The 15,271-nt window shown below is 43.9% G+C and overlaps 1 protein-coding gene across 6 annotated transcripts in view; it reads right to left on the bottom strand.

Moving 5' to 3' along the window:
- The window catches only part of CD3H18orf25 (chromosome D3 C18orf25 homolog), an 84,441-nt gene extending 72,535 nt beyond the window's left edge, over positions 1-11,906 (bottom strand). For 2 of the 6 annotated variants that reach the window (XM_023241957.2, XM_023241956.2), the window contains exon 1: positions 11,641-11,906. The gene's annotated coding sequence lies outside the window, so the exon portion shown is untranslated. The remainder of the gene's footprint in view (positions 1-11,640) is intronic. The other 4 variants (XM_023241954.2, XM_023241955.2, XM_023241958.2 and 1 more) reach the window with 4 other exon arrangements.
- Between the last annotated feature and the right edge of the window lie 3,365 nt (positions 11,907-15,271).

The following is a 15,271-nucleotide window of genomic DNA, read 5'->3' as shown; positions in this document are numbered from 1 at the left end:
CCTGCTTCGGATTCTATGTCTCCCTCTCTCTCTGCCCCTCCCCTGCTCGTGCTCTGTCTCTGTCTCTCAAAAATAAATAAATGTTAAAAAAAAATTTTTTTTTACATAAATAAATACAGGTGCATGGGTAGCTCAGTCAGTTAAGCCGCTCACTTCAGCTCAGGTCACAATCTCCAGCCCCTGTCGGGCTCAGTGCTGACAACTCGGGCCTGGAACCTGCTTCAGATTCTGTGTCTCCCTCTCTCTCTGCTCCTCCCCCACAAGTGCTCTGTCTCTTTGTCTCTCTCTCTCTCTCTCTCTCTCTCTCAAAAATAAACATTTAAAAAAATGTTTTCAATAAATGAATGAATAAATAAATATTTTAAGGACAAACTCTGCTACAAGTGTAGTTGCCCTTTAGCACTGGCTTTATCTACAAATGCATCATAGCTTAGCACATGCCTTTCAGATATGCGTAATAATGATACAAGACTTAAGAAACTAATTATTTTTTCAAAATTGCAGCCACAGGAAAAGCAAATGGCATGACATTTTTCCTTCCTTATATCTATGGCTCAACTAATACAAACTATCAATGTTTAAATAAATACTAAACCACTTCATAATTTGGTTTTGCCACAATTATACAAGAATACATCTTTTGTGGGCACCCAGCTGGCTCAGTCAGAAGAGCATGTGACTCTTAATCTTAGGGTCATGGGTTCAAGCCCCACTTAGGATGTAGAGATTGCTAGATACGTATACATGTATATGTAGGTCTATGGGGTGCATGGGTGGCTCAGTCAGCTAAGCGTCCAGCTCTTGGTTTCAGCTCAGATCATGATCTCATAGTTCGTGGGTTTGAGCCCCACATCCGGCTGGGTGCTGGCAGTCGCAGAGCCTGATTGGGATTCTCTGTCTCCCTCTCTCTCTGTCCCTTCCCTGCTGGCTCTCTCTCTCTCAAAATAAATAAATAAACATTTTTTAAAGTAAGTAAATTTTAACCAAAAAAAATCTTATTTCATGTAAATCAAAGTATATCTACCTTTTACATTTAAGAGGTAAACAAGGCTACTCCTTTGATAACTTTCCCTAAAAACAAATATCCATTGTTTTTACTTTGTAGAAACCCCCAAACCACCATTTCTTTAGTATATTTATATTTGAAAAAAAATAGATATACTTTTCTATACCGCACTTACTTAAAATTATGCCCACAGCATACCAATTAACCAATAAAAGTAAAAACTATGACATATTAATAGGGAAGGAGTTTATTAAGCAAGGGAATTACAGTCTAAATAGCTTCACAGCAGGGGCGCCTGGATGGCTCAGTCGGTGAAGCATGCAACTCTTGATCTCAGGGCTGTGAGTTCGAGCCCCATGTTGGGTGTAGAGATTACTTAAAAAGAATAAAATCTTTAAATTTTTTTAATGTTTATTTATTTTGACACAGAGAGAGAGAGAGACAGACAGAGCATGAGAGGGGGAGGGGCAAAGAGAGAGGGAGACACGGAATCCGAAGCAGGCTCCAGGCTCTGAGCTGTCACACAGAGCCCAACACGGGGCTCAAACTCACAGTCTGCGAGATCATGACCTGAGCCGAAGTCAGATGCTCAACCGACTGAGCCACCCAGGCGCCACAAGAATAAAATCTTAAAAAATGAATAGTCTCACAGCAGTCTAAACAAATATTTTAAAGTTATTTTTTTAATAGGCTTGCCTTCAAAATTCAAAAATTGTGGGGTTTCTTTACAGTTTAAATATTCAACTGTGTTTATTACTGAAACTATGATTCAAAAATGATGCACTCTCCTAGCACTGAAAACCAAAGCAACTAGACTACTTCTACACTGTTGTAAAAATACTTCTTACATTAATGGAAATTAAAAAAAAATCATGAGACTACCACCAACGAGAGAAGTTTCTGCCTCCAAGACAGTTATGATATAAAACAGATTATAGTTTGTATCTACTGCTCTTTTTTTAAGAATAGCTTTCCTAATAATTGGGACCAAAGTTAAAAAAAAAAAAAATCCATGACAATCAGTTGTGTCTTTAAAACCATTTCTAAGCTCTTTGTCAAACTCTGACTACCCTGCACCTAAAAACTTTAAAAAAACAAAAAAACAGAGCCCAAGTTAAGGTGTTTTGAAGTTTTGCTTTTTTTTTTAATTAAAAAAAATTTTTTTTTTTTAATGTTGGTTCCTTTTGAGAGAGAGAGCCTGAGCGGGATAGGAGCAGAGAGAGAGGGAGACACAGAATCTGAATGAAACAGGCTCCAGGCTCTGAGCTGTGAGTACAGAGCCCGACATGGGGCTCGAACCCATGCAAGATCATGACTTGAGCCATAGTCAGACGCTTAGCCAATTGAGCCACCCAGGTGCCCCTTTTTTTCTTCTAACGTTTATTTGTTTTTGAGAGACAGAGAGAGACAGAGCCTGAGTGGGTAAAGGACAGAGAGAGAGGGAGATACAGCATCTGAATGAAGCAGGCTCCAGGCTCTGAGCTGACAGCACAGAGCCCAATGCGGGGCTCAGAACTTGTGAACTGTGAGATCACGACCCGAGCCAAAGTGGAACACCTAACCAACTGAGCCACCCAGGCGCCCTAATGCATAATATTTAATAAATATTTGTTAAATTGATGAACTGAAGAATCATTTTAAAAAATCACCATGACTAATAATGAAACACCTTAACAGTACTATCAACTTGGATATAAAAATAAATCAAAAAGAAGCCCCCTCTTCCTAGATGTTCAGTTCTAGGAAGAGATTCCATTATGTCCCTAATGGTGGTGTTGCCAAATCCTTTGAAGTAGAAAAATTAACCTTGTTTCTAATTTTTATATATAAACACTAACTTACTTTAATGACAATAGTACCCTTATCTTAAGTAAGCACTAATACCTCAAAACAAATACTGCTTTTCAAAGATTTCTTTTGATTATTTGTTGCATTTGGGATTAGTTTTCCACTGAGAAGTTGTAGCATGGATAAAATGGGCAATGCAGTAATCAAAGATCAGGATTGAAATAAAAACTCCTACAAAACTATAATATAGTTGAAATAGCCCTCTTCTCCACAGCAATCCATCCCTTCCCTTCCCTCAGCTCTCAAACGGAAGAGGTCGAAGAGGCTATAAACAAGGTACAGTATAAAAGGCTAGAACTGGGAATGATGAAGGGCATTCAGAGTGAGGAGTTATGAGTAATTAAGTAATGGAGTTCAGCAGTGATTATCAAGAGCTGCTAATACCACAGAGAACCAAACATTAAGTGCCTCCTAATGCAAGTACTCAACATCACCTATAAAATATTTTCCCCCCTCAAAGAAAAAGGAGAGACTATACATTATAGAAACTGAATCTGATCAAGCCTCTAAACCTAAAGCCAAATAACAAGAAACCAAAGGGACAGAGGAACACGTTTAAAACCACCATCGGAATATAACTGGCAAATTCAAACTGGGAAAATTTTCTTCAACAAATAATTTGCCAGGGGAAAAAAACAAAGTGGGGGACCTTTATATTACAAAACATTACAGACCTTATTTGACTCAATCTGAGTTAAGTATAAAAATACATTTATGAGACAACAGAGCAATCTGAATACTAAATATTATATGATAGTAAAGAATTATTGCTAATTATTCTCAGTGTGGGAATAGTTGTTTGGATTTTTTCCTTAAGAGTGAAGTTGATGGGGCACCTGGGTGGCTCAGTCGGTTGAGCGGCCGACTTCGGCTCAGGTCATGATCTCGCGGTCCGTGAGTTCGACACACTGTCAGCTGTGCTGACAGCTCAGAGCCTGGAGCCTGTTTCAGATTCTGTGTCTCCCTCTCTCTGACCCTCCCCCGTTCATGCTCTGTCTCTCTCTGTCTCAAAAATAAATAAACGTTAAAAAAAAATTTTTTTTAATAAAAATTTAAAAAAAGTGAAGTTGACTAAGAAACTGCAGTGCTAAAAGATTGGAGTACTGAAAAGGAATGTTAAAAATGAATGCAGTTGAATGGATTTGGCCTATCCAAACTGAAATATAAATTGAGAGATTGCAACCACGGGAAGAGAGCAACTTTGCTTGCTTGCCAGCCAACCTTTTCTCCACTGATATAAGCTCTATAAATAGGCCAAGAGTGATAATGGCTGCTCAAATCACTTCATGTTACAGATACTACCACTACTGACATGCATCTGGCCCAGCCCCAGGCTGTGAATAAACCAGCATCTAGAGCCAAGGAAGTTACCAAATGCAGAGAATGCACCATGGCTAATGAGAGACCCTCTACTCAAAAGCAACATTGGTGTAAATTAAGGATAAAGAACAGGTTCTAGATTTTCTCCAAGATTTCTGCTCTGGCCATTTCTATCTCCCTCAGAATACAGAACACATAAAAGATGGGTCACCACATGGTGGGATCTGAGGTCCCCAAGATAAATGATACCAAAAACTTACCAGAGCAAATCACTTAGGGGACTGCAATGGAGTAAAATAATAGGAAACCCTTGATGATAAAGTGTTGATGTAAGAATAAACTATGCTTCTAGTTTAGAAGCATAGATTAGATTAAAACGAAGGCAGCCAGGGGTGCTGGAGTGGCTCAGTTGGTTAAGCATCTGACTCTTGGTCTTGGCTTGGGTCATGATCTCACAGTGGTGGGTTTGAGCCAGCGCCCCCCCACCCCCCACGGGGTCCAGCTCTGCCCTGACAGCACAGAGTCTGCTTGGGATTCTGTCTCCCTCTCTCTCTGCCTCTCTCTCCCCTACTTGCTCTCTATCTCTCTCTCAAAGATAAATAAAAATAAACTTAAAATTTTTTTTAAACTAAGGCAGACAGGATACTGCTTAAAATCTTAACCACATGAGGTTTTTGTTCTTAACACAGAAAGGAAAACAGTTCTGTTTTCCCAGAGTTTTAGTCCACACCCAACTTCCCTATCCCCAACAATACCTTTCTCTAATTATAAGGCATCTAGCAAAATGCTGACTCAGAACATCATAAAAGTTACTTTTTTTAACCAGACAACTCAATAAAAAATAACTTCTAAACACTTTGGTCCATATCTTGTTTCCCTAATGTTTGCCATGCTAATGAAAACTTAAATTTTTTAATTTTTTTTTTTTAGCTTATTTATTTTGAGAGAGAGAGAGAGAGGGTACAGGCAGGGAAGGGCTAGAGAGAGAGGGAGAGAGAGAGAATCCCAAGCAGGCTCTGCACTGACAGTGCAGAGCCCGATGTGGGGCTCAAACTCAGGAACCATGAGATGGTGACCTGAGCCAAAACCAAGTGTCGGATGCTTAACCGACTGAGCCCCCAGGTGCCCCGAAAACTTAATATTCTAAATTACTTAAGCACAACCCTAATTTATCCACATTCTTGGATATGACTGCTATAAGTTTCAACAGATTTAATTTTGGTAATCTTTGAACAAATGACCAGAACTTACTAATACTTGGACTTGAAATCCAGGCAGAGGAAAAAGTATTTTGTAAACGAACTGGCAGTACAAAAAAGAACACTCAAGTCCGCATTTTCTTCTACACTTAGAGACCCATTTAAGAAAAATGTCATTTAAAAACAAAAACAAAAGAGGGGCACCTAGGTGGCTCAGGGGGTTGACCATCAGACTCTTGGTTTTGGCTCAGGTCATGATCTCATAGTTTGAATTGGAGCCCCACATCGGGCTCCACGCTGGCAGTGCAGAGCCTGCTTGGGATTCACTCTACTCCCTCTGCCCCTTCCCCACCTGTGCACACACTCTCTCTCAGACAAATAAACTTTAAAAAATAAATCAGTAAAACAAATTGATTTTATAAAGGAAAAGACTAATTCCACACTACAACTATTTACCGTTTTCTCCTATAGCCCACTATTCTTCACATTAAAAAAAAACTTTTTTTTAATGTTTGTTTCTTTTTAAGAGAAAGACAACACAAGCAGGGGACAGAGAGGGAAACACAGAATCTGAAGCAGGCTCCAAGCTCTGAGCTGTCAGCACAGAGCCCAACACGGGGCTTGAACCATGAGATCATGACCTGAGCCGAAGTAGGACGCTCAGCCGACTGAGCCACCCAGGCATCCCAAAACTTTACTGTTTTTTTTAAAATGTTTTTATTCAATTTTTGACAGAGAAAAAAGTGGATGAGAGGCAAAGAGAGAGGGAGACAGAGGATCCAAAGCGGGCTCTGTGCTGACAGCAGAGAGCCTAATGCAGATCCCACGAACCTCAAAATCGTGACCTGAGCCGAAGTCAGATGTTTAACCAACTAAGCCACCAGGCACCCAACTTTTCTTCACATTTTAGAGCAGGAAAGAAACTCAGAAGTCATCTGGTTCACTAGATTTGAGTACCTTAGGCAGAAATGGTTTCTTTCATCTTTCCACCCATTCCCACCTGTCACCTACTCAGTAAATGGGATTTTAATTTAATCAGGTATAAACAACCCCACATACACATACACGTAAGTCAATTCTGTGGTTGGTTTCTACTTTTAATTAATCTTCAGTTAACTAGAAAATACTCATCTAGGTAGTTTTTAAATTGAATAAATTCAAACTAGTAAGTTAGGGTTTATACCATGTATCTTTTTGCTATTAAATTACAGAGGCTGAAATCCTTGTTTTGAATAGGGACATGAAAGAGAACAAAATCAAAACTGACAATGAGCGCCATAAAGCCACAAAACCTAAAAAAGACACTCATCAAATGTGAGTCACATTGGTTATTTTATGGTATTTTTAAACCACGTCTACTATTATCATCTGCTAACATTATGAAAAATATGTATAATATATATAACACACATTTCCTCCCTTAGCTCAGAAATATAGAAGGAATATGAAATACTTCTTAGTTTCACCCTGCTCCTTCCTTTCACCACAAGGACCTGTAGGCTGAGTGTGAAAACTGACTGAACATCAATCCCACTTGTGCTGAGAAGCTGCCCACACAGAAGCAGAAAACTGTTTATTTCCCCTAAGTTCAATCATGAGTCCTGAAAGAGTAAGGAATATAGGTACAATTAAAGATAAATGCTAAAAGATTTAGAAAAGTTTCAAAACAACAAATTTCAATTTAAGACTAGAATTTAAAAACTAAAGAAAAATAACTATCAAATTACTTCAGTCTGACAAATAACAATCAACCCAAAATAAAGAAAACCAGCAACATTTCTACTCATTGAACCTAAGGATAAAGAAAATCTTTTAAAAGGAATGCCTATTGCATCCTTCATATTCCACCTGAACCTTTTTTCCCTAAAAGAAGAAAATAATTTATTAGCAGACTAAGGTACCTTCACAACATAACCCTCTGTAAATTGAAGGCACTGGTCACACTTAACCAGTCAAGATTATTGATACTCAATGACTTTTGCATAGGCTGTTACCTAGCCTAGAACGCCCACCTGGAAACCCATCCCAACTCCGGTTTAAATAATTTTTTTTAATGTTTGTTTTATTTTTGAGGGGCAGTGGGGGTGGGGGGGGAGAAGGGAGGAAGAGAAGGGGGGTAGGGGGGAAAGGGGTAGAGAGAAGACAGAAACACAGAATCCAAAGCAGGCTCCAGACTCAGTTGTCAGCACAGAGCCTGACGCAGGGCTCAAACCCATGAGTTGTGAGATCATGACCTGAGCCAAAGTCAGACCTACTGAGCCACCCAGGTGCCCCACAAATGCCGGTTTAAATGGTTAAGTTCCTTTAGCATCAGGACCTGGTCAATCCTATTCACCAAGCATAGCTCTAGCAACTAGAGCACTACTGGCACAAAGTAATCAATAAATAAGTGTCCTGTTTGTCCTGTTTTCTCAATAGCTCTTCCCCCTTTCTACAGTCAGCTTTTTACTCATTTATTACTGTCTATTTCATTTTTACTACAGCTATCCAAGAAAATTTATTTGACCCTAGATTCTTTCTTAAAATAATACAGAATACCAAAATCAGTAGGATTCAAAAGAAAACACATTAATGGCACGTTTTTAGGAATGCCTGGTTGATTCAATCACTACAGCATATGACTCCTGATCTTGGGGTCATGAGTTCAAGCCCCACGTTTGGTGCAGAGTTTACTTAAAAAAAAAAAAAAAAAGTAAAAATTTAAAAAGTAGCATTTTTAAAAATATTTATTTATTTTTGAGAGAAAAACAGACACAGAGCACACAAGCGGAGGAAGGGCAGAAAGAGAGGGCAAGACAAATAACCTGAAGCAGGCTCCAGGCCGTCAGCACAGAAACTTATGTGAAGACAAACCCACGAGCCGTGAGATCATACTCTTACCAAAGTCAGATGATCAACTGACTGAGCCACCCAGGCACCCCAAAAGTAGCATATTTATTTTACAGGTTCTCTCAAGTACTGTCAATTATAAGCATGTAAACATGAACATACATGTGTTTTCACATCCCTAGTTACATGCAGGAAAATCAGAAAGGTCTAAGATGGTTTGTCAAAATTACAAACGTAGGGTTTGGGTGTCTAGTACATACCAGTTCCAAACTTTAAAAAGAAACAAAACAAAAAACATTCTAATTGCCCATACATCAAATTTATTCATGCACATGTCAGAACAAAACTGTAAAACTGAATATCCCAGCAAAACAATTCTTTGAATGAGTTTACAAGTTACATAAAAGTTACTAGTCATATAGTAAGGAGCCTTAAAGTACCAATGTCACTATCAAATAAAATCTTTGAAGGACATACAGTGAACACTCAGTTCCAACAGAATCTAAAGCTGAATTTATCCTTAATATACAGATCTGGGATTAATCATGAAAAGTATAAAACAAAGAGCCTTATGGCACTCATTCATAAATGCATTTAAGAGTAATATACACTAAATTAGTGAGGAATTGGGGCGCCTGGGTGGCGCAGTCGGTTAAGCGTCCGACTTCAGCCAGGTCACAATCTCGCGGTCCGGGAGTTCGAGCCCCGCGTCAGGCTCTGGGCTGATGGCTCGGAGCCTGGAGCCTGTTTCTGATTCTGTGTCTCCCTCTCTCTCTGCCCCTCCCCCGTTCATGCTCTGTCTCTCTCTGTCCCAAAAAAATAAATAAACGTTGAAAAAAAAAAAATTAAATTAGTGAGGAATTTAACAACTACACTGTGAACGTAATATGAAGCTAGCAATGGGGAAAGTTTCCAGCTCCAAAATCCAGGCCACTCATTTTCTACAAAAAAATGTCAGAAAAAATGGTTTCATTTAAGAAACCATTTAGCCGATGCTTCAGGTATAATTACCTTGCAGCTTCTCTCTGCTTTTCATGTTGTCTACACCTGTATTGAAGTTTACATCTACATGTTAACATTATGAAAAAATATATGGCTTGAAGTTTCCAAAGTATGGGCGCCTGGGTGGCTCAGCCAGTTGAGCATCCGACTTCGACTCAGGTCATGATCTCACCGCTCATGAGTTCCAGCCCTGCATTGGCTCTGTGCTAACAGCTGAGAGCCTGGAGCCTGCTTCAGATTCTGTCTCCCTCTCTCTCTCTCTCTCTGTCCCTTCCCTGCTCATACTCTGTCTGTGTGTCTCTCTCTCAAAAATAAACATTAAAAAAAAAAAAAAAGTACAGTCATACTGAAAAGCATTGATTTAAAAATGGCTAAAGGGGTGCCTGGGTGGCTCAGCTGGTTAAGCATTCGACTTCGGCTCAGGTCATGATCTAACAATTCACAAGTTTGAGCCCAGCATTAGGCTCTGTGCTGACAGCTCAGAGCCTGGAGCTTGCTTCAGATTCTGTGTCTCCCTCTCTCTCTGCCCCTTCCCGCCACTTGTGCTGTTGCGCATGCTATGTCTCTGTCTCTCTCCCAAAAATAAATAAAAACATTTTAAAAATTTACCAAAAAATGGCTAAAAATATTATTTCTCAATGGAACTGCGTGAAATTTCATTGAGATCCTTTTCAAAGTAGCATAGGTAACTGCAGTAAATTCCATTTTAGTTTCCTGAACTAACTTCTATTAAAAATTTAACTCAGTTTTATATTTACTAAGTACCTACTGTGCATAAAGCACTAAATGAGGCATCATATTTGCCAGATTAGACAACTAAAATATTACACTTCGTAGTAATTAGACAACCAAAATATCACACTTCCTACTAACAAACGGTTAGCGTTATGACTCCTCGGGACATCAGGTAATAACTATCAATTGTAGGCCTCTAAAAATGCTTGTTAAACCAAAAGGCAATGCTCTTGCTGGAGGAATCCAGATTGCCTAGATCAGCAAAACTACATTAGAAAGTTAATAGCCTCCATCCTTAAAATATCCCCGGAGAAGAAAGGGAGTGATTCAAACTGTTAGCATGTGCCCAACTACACTACACAATAATAGGCTAGGCAAAACTGCCAGATGTATTTGTAATTAAGAGGTCCAACCTTGACAAAGCATCACCAGTGGGATTTTCATCCTACTGGCTGGAAGGATTCAGAAAGCAAAAGCTCAGTCAAGAAGTGAAAAGCACATCTAAGCATAAACTGCTCGGGCGGTTCAAGCTAGAACAAGTACCCACAGACGTTCATTCCTTCAACCTGAGGGACTCTATTCTGACACAGCAGAGAGGACGATTTAAATGGGAAAATAAGGAGCACCTGCGTGGCTCAGTCCCTTAAGCGTGGGCTCTTGATTTTCGCTCGGGTCATGATCTCAAGCCCTCCATGGGGCTCTGCGCTGACAGCGGGAAGCCTACTTGGGATCCTCTCTCCCCTTCTCTCTCAGAATAAGTAAAATAAAATTAAAGGAAAGTAAATTAATGAGAGAATGCATAGCCTGCTGTTCTCGTGGGGGCTGCTGCCCCAACAATAAACTGAGGTCGGTGCTATAAGAAATTAATTACAAAGTAGGAAGCGCTACTGCGGAGAAGTGAAAATTCTCTGGGAAGAGCCAGAGAAGACAATGATCTTTGACTTGGGATCCGTCAGTTTAACATTTGCGCCGATTTTCCAAAGAAAGTTGACAAACTCTCCACCAGACGTCAATTCTGGAGGCTGACACATCCCTCCATCGACTGGAGGCGTCTGCCGACCCAAGGTAGTGGAAGCGCCGAGAGGCAGGCGGCGCCAGCCAAACGAAGCTTTTTCTCCCTCTCCTAGGCCGCGGCAGCCGCGGCGCTGGGGCGGCTGCCTGGGCTCCCGGGAGCAGGGGCAGGTGTCGGCGCCAGATCCCCGCTCGCGGAGCTGGCAGAGTTGGCAGAGCTGCCGCCGCCGCTTCCCCGGCGGGCCGGGACGCAGGAAAGTTGCGTGAAGACAACTCCAGGCCGAAAAGCGGCTCCCCCGCGCAGCCCGCGGGCTGCGGCATCTCCAGCCTCCTCTCAGCCCCCGGGGACAGGGACCCGCGGCCCGCGGAACAGGAGAGGGAGCTCCGCCCGCCAGCTGGGCGAAGCCGGGAGGACCAGAGGGTCACTGCCGGGCGGGCGGGCGAACAAGGCGTCGGGCGACTCCGCTCCTCTCGGGAGCCCCCAACCGCGCCGCGCCTCCCGCCAAGTCCCGGCGCGAACACTAGGCGCCCGCCGGCCGGGCCCGTCACGACCCCGGCGCCCGGGCGCCGCAGATCCCACACCCGCGGCCCGAACCCCTCCGACTCAACCCGACCCCTCCCCGGGACGCAGCCCGGTCCCACGGCTCGACCCGCAGCCGGGCCGCGGCCCTGCGCACCTTCCCGCCTCACCTGCGCTCCGCGGCAGCTCTGCACCTCCTCGCCCGCTCCGCGCGCCCCGTCGGGGCACGCACCGACCCCCCGGCCGGGACTCCCCCGGCCGCGGTGACTCGGGACGCGACGTCCACCGCCGCCTTCTCCTCCTCAGCACAAGCCCCGGCGGCGAGCAGAGGGTCGCAGTCAAAGCCCCGCCGGGGCTAAGGCGAATCTCGCCACCTCCACAGCCTCCAACACCAAGTCCCTTCACTCGTCCGCGCCGCCCGGAGAAAATGTCACCAGAGGCCGTTCCGCTCGGCGCCTCACTTCCGCCCGGAACCACAGAGGCCGCGCCGGTCGGCTAGAGCGGCCGCTGCGGCGGCGGCCTCCAGGGACTGGCTCGGGAAGCCGAGGGAAAGCCAGACAGCGCCATCTAGCGGACAGGAAAACGCAATCCTCCAGCTGCAGAGCGCCCAGCGTGCGGAAACCAGCTTCCCCGGCTCCTTTCCCGCGCTCCATCCATCTGATGAGGCAGCTCCCTTCCGGAAATGTCCTTCCCAGAGGGTCGGAAATCAGCCAATGCAAGTCAAGGATAATGCCCTAAAAGAAGGACAGTGCTCCCTTTTCAGTGCACTTCTCACTATTCACCCCTTCTGAAGCCTTCCCTCAGGGAGCTCCTAGTGTCTGAATCCTTGAGTGACTCTTCACCGCTCCTTTCGTGGCAGCAAAGTTCCCTGGCCCCCACAAACTGATTTTCTCTAAGTTGGCTACAGCAATTTGAGAATCAAGGGGGGGGGGGGGGGGGGGGGGGGGGGGGAGGCACGGACAGGAATGAAAAGGAAAGCCGGTAAGAGCAAATAAAAAGGGCCAGCCTGATGTCTGAGCCTGGACTCCCTTGCGTGCTTTTGGCTTCTGTAATCTTGCTTGCCTCTTCCTTCCTTGCCTGCTCCAGCCAGCAACCAGGAACCAGAAGCTTGACTGTACTGGTCCTGCCCAACCCAGAAGCACACATGTATAAAGGATCAATAAAACCCAAGCTGGGTGCTCAGCCTTTGGAGGTGATTCTGCTGGGCCAGCACTGGTGCAAAATAAAGTATTTTCTGATTTCTCGAGTGCATGTCACTTGTGTCTTCCTGAACGCCTAGTATTTCCTGTAACATTTTCTCCCCACTTTTTTGCAGATGGTGACAGCTTGGCTGGTGAAAATTCGGCTGTGCTCTTCTCTTGCAGTAGCATCAACATCCCATTGGAGTTTTCTGGTCAGGAACCCTACAGGCCTGGCATATAGACCGCCACCTGCTGGTGAAACCGGATCAGCCAGGGAGACCCTGCTCTCCCCTATGGGCTGCAGACGCCCGAAATTCCACCTCTTCAGAATCACTGCTCTCATTTGCACTTCAGCGTGGGAGGGGTGATGCATCTGTGCATTCTATGAGTTTTTGAGAGCTTTTCTTGACGTCTGTAATTGAAAGAAATGTGCTATACGTGGAACCTGGAGGAAAGGTGAAGTGGGTGCTGGCTACCTGGCTGGTAGGGCTTAGAAGGAGAGAGAAGAGGTACTGAGGACAAACGTTATAACTCAAGATCTAGCCAAGGACCGGCACTCCCAAAGGCAGGGTTCTGAAAAATGAATAAGAGCTTAAGGAGAACATGTAAAAGGTCTTTACTTTTTCAGGAACCAAGCTGGAAGCTGGGGTGACCACTACCCAAGAGGAGATTATGAAAATCACAGCGCTAGCCCCACGTTCCCCTTAACATCAGTGTCCCCATCAGATCAGGTGCTTCAGCTGCCCCAGTTCACTCATGTATGTTGACTGCACACAAGCATGAGAATTTTCCATCCACGGCTAAACTAATAAATTGATAATCATTTTATATTAATAGCTAACTTTTTTTTAATACCCGCTATGTGCCAGGCACTGTGCTGTGCAGTGTGTGTGTGTGTGTGTGTGTGTGTGTGTGTGTGTGCGTGCCGTGAGTTTAAATGGATTCAGTCATTTAATCCTCACAACAACCCTATGAGTTTGGTACTACTACCAACCCCAGGTGACAAAAAGGGAAAGTGAGGCACAGAACGGCAAGGTCACACATCAGTACTGGACTCCAACACAAACAATCCAAGTCCAGAGCTTGCATTCTCAACCACTACCACCGGCTACCTCTTTGAGACTGAGAACATACTGTGTGCCAGATACACATCTTGTCTATGCATGATATTTCACTTATTCATGCATTCGTTTATTCATTGATTTCCCTGCTACCTTAGTCCCCAAAGAACTTGAGAAGTTGGGGGTAGTGATAAGAGCCCAAGCTCTTTCAGAAGAAGAGGAGAAAATTTAATTACCAAGATCACAGCTGTCAGTCTTGAAGTGAAAGTGTAAATGTGGACTAATACTGTCTAGTTTTTCTTTGACAATCTTTTTTTTTAATGTTTATTTACTTATTTTGAGAAATGGGGAAGGGGCATAGAGGGAGAGAGAAAGAATCCCAAGCAGGCTCCATGTTGTCAGCACAGAGCTGACAATCCCATAAACCGGGAGATCATGACCTGAACTGGAAAATCAAGAGTCAGAGGCTTAACTGACTGAGCTACCCAGGCAGCACCATGGTTTTTCTTTGACATTCTCATCAGTGCTGTAGATACTGAAATGTCTCCCAGAATCTCATGTGCGTGCCATGCTCAGCTCTGCAAGCTCCTGAAATCCCTTCTCCATAAAACCAGTCCAGTCCAGCCACCATCCATATCACTAGCAACTCTCTCCATCCCATTGTCTCTACAGAAATTTGTCAAGAAACCTCTGTTCACAGACCCTGTCCTACAAACACGTCCATCCCTTAGCCTACCTGCAATGTTATTACTGAATCGTAGCAATGGTTCTCTCAACTTCTGTCGTAAGCCTTGGAGGCCAGGGCCAGGCTTGTCTGAATCACTCCTCAGCATTATTGTTGCACCTGATGCATCACCTGCGCTGGGGCTGGGCCTGCAGCAGGTTCCTGTTAGAAATGGCCTCGGGGCACCTGGGTGGCTCAGTTGGTTGAGTGTCTGACCTCAGCTCAGGTCATGATCTCATGGTTTATCAGTTCAAGCCTGGCATTGGGCTCTGTGCTGACAGCTTGGAGCCTACTTCAGATTCCATGTCTCCCTCTCTCTCTGCCCCTCCAACGCTTGTACTTTGTCTCTCAACAATGAATACACATTAAAAAAAAATTTTAGGGGCACCTGGGTGGCTCAGTCGGTTAAGCGTCTGACTTCAGCTCGGGTCATGATCTCGTGGTCAGTGAGTTAGAATCCTGCATTGGGCTCTGTGCTGCCATTTCAGAGCCTGGAGCCTGCTTCAGATTCTGTGTCTCCTTCTCTCTCTGCTCCTCCCCCGCTCATGCTCTGTCTGTCTCTGTCACTCAAAAATGAATAAATGTTAAACAAATGGTGGCCTGAACAGTAACATCAAAGTGTGGCTGGCCTTGCTTGGACCATAGTCTGTTCCCTCCCGACCAAGCACATTACTTCTGCTGTTTCTCCCTGCAAGGTGGATATTATTATTAGAACCACTCTCTAGATGATGAAAATGGGAGATCTGAGAGACAGAACTCTCATCTCTGGTGTCTGGGCTGCTCCTACTCTTCTCAGATTGCTAAGAGCTGGGCTACCCCCCTCCCAGTGTAACCA

This window comes from Felis catus, chromosome D3 (genome assembly GCF_018350175.1).
Source record: "Felis catus isolate Fca126 chromosome D3, F.catus_Fca126_mat1.0, whole genome shotgun sequence".
Taxonomy (NCBI): Eukaryota; Metazoa; Chordata; class Mammalia; order Carnivora; family Felidae; genus Felis; species Felis catus.
This window is presented reverse-complemented; position numbering and strand designations above follow the sequence as displayed.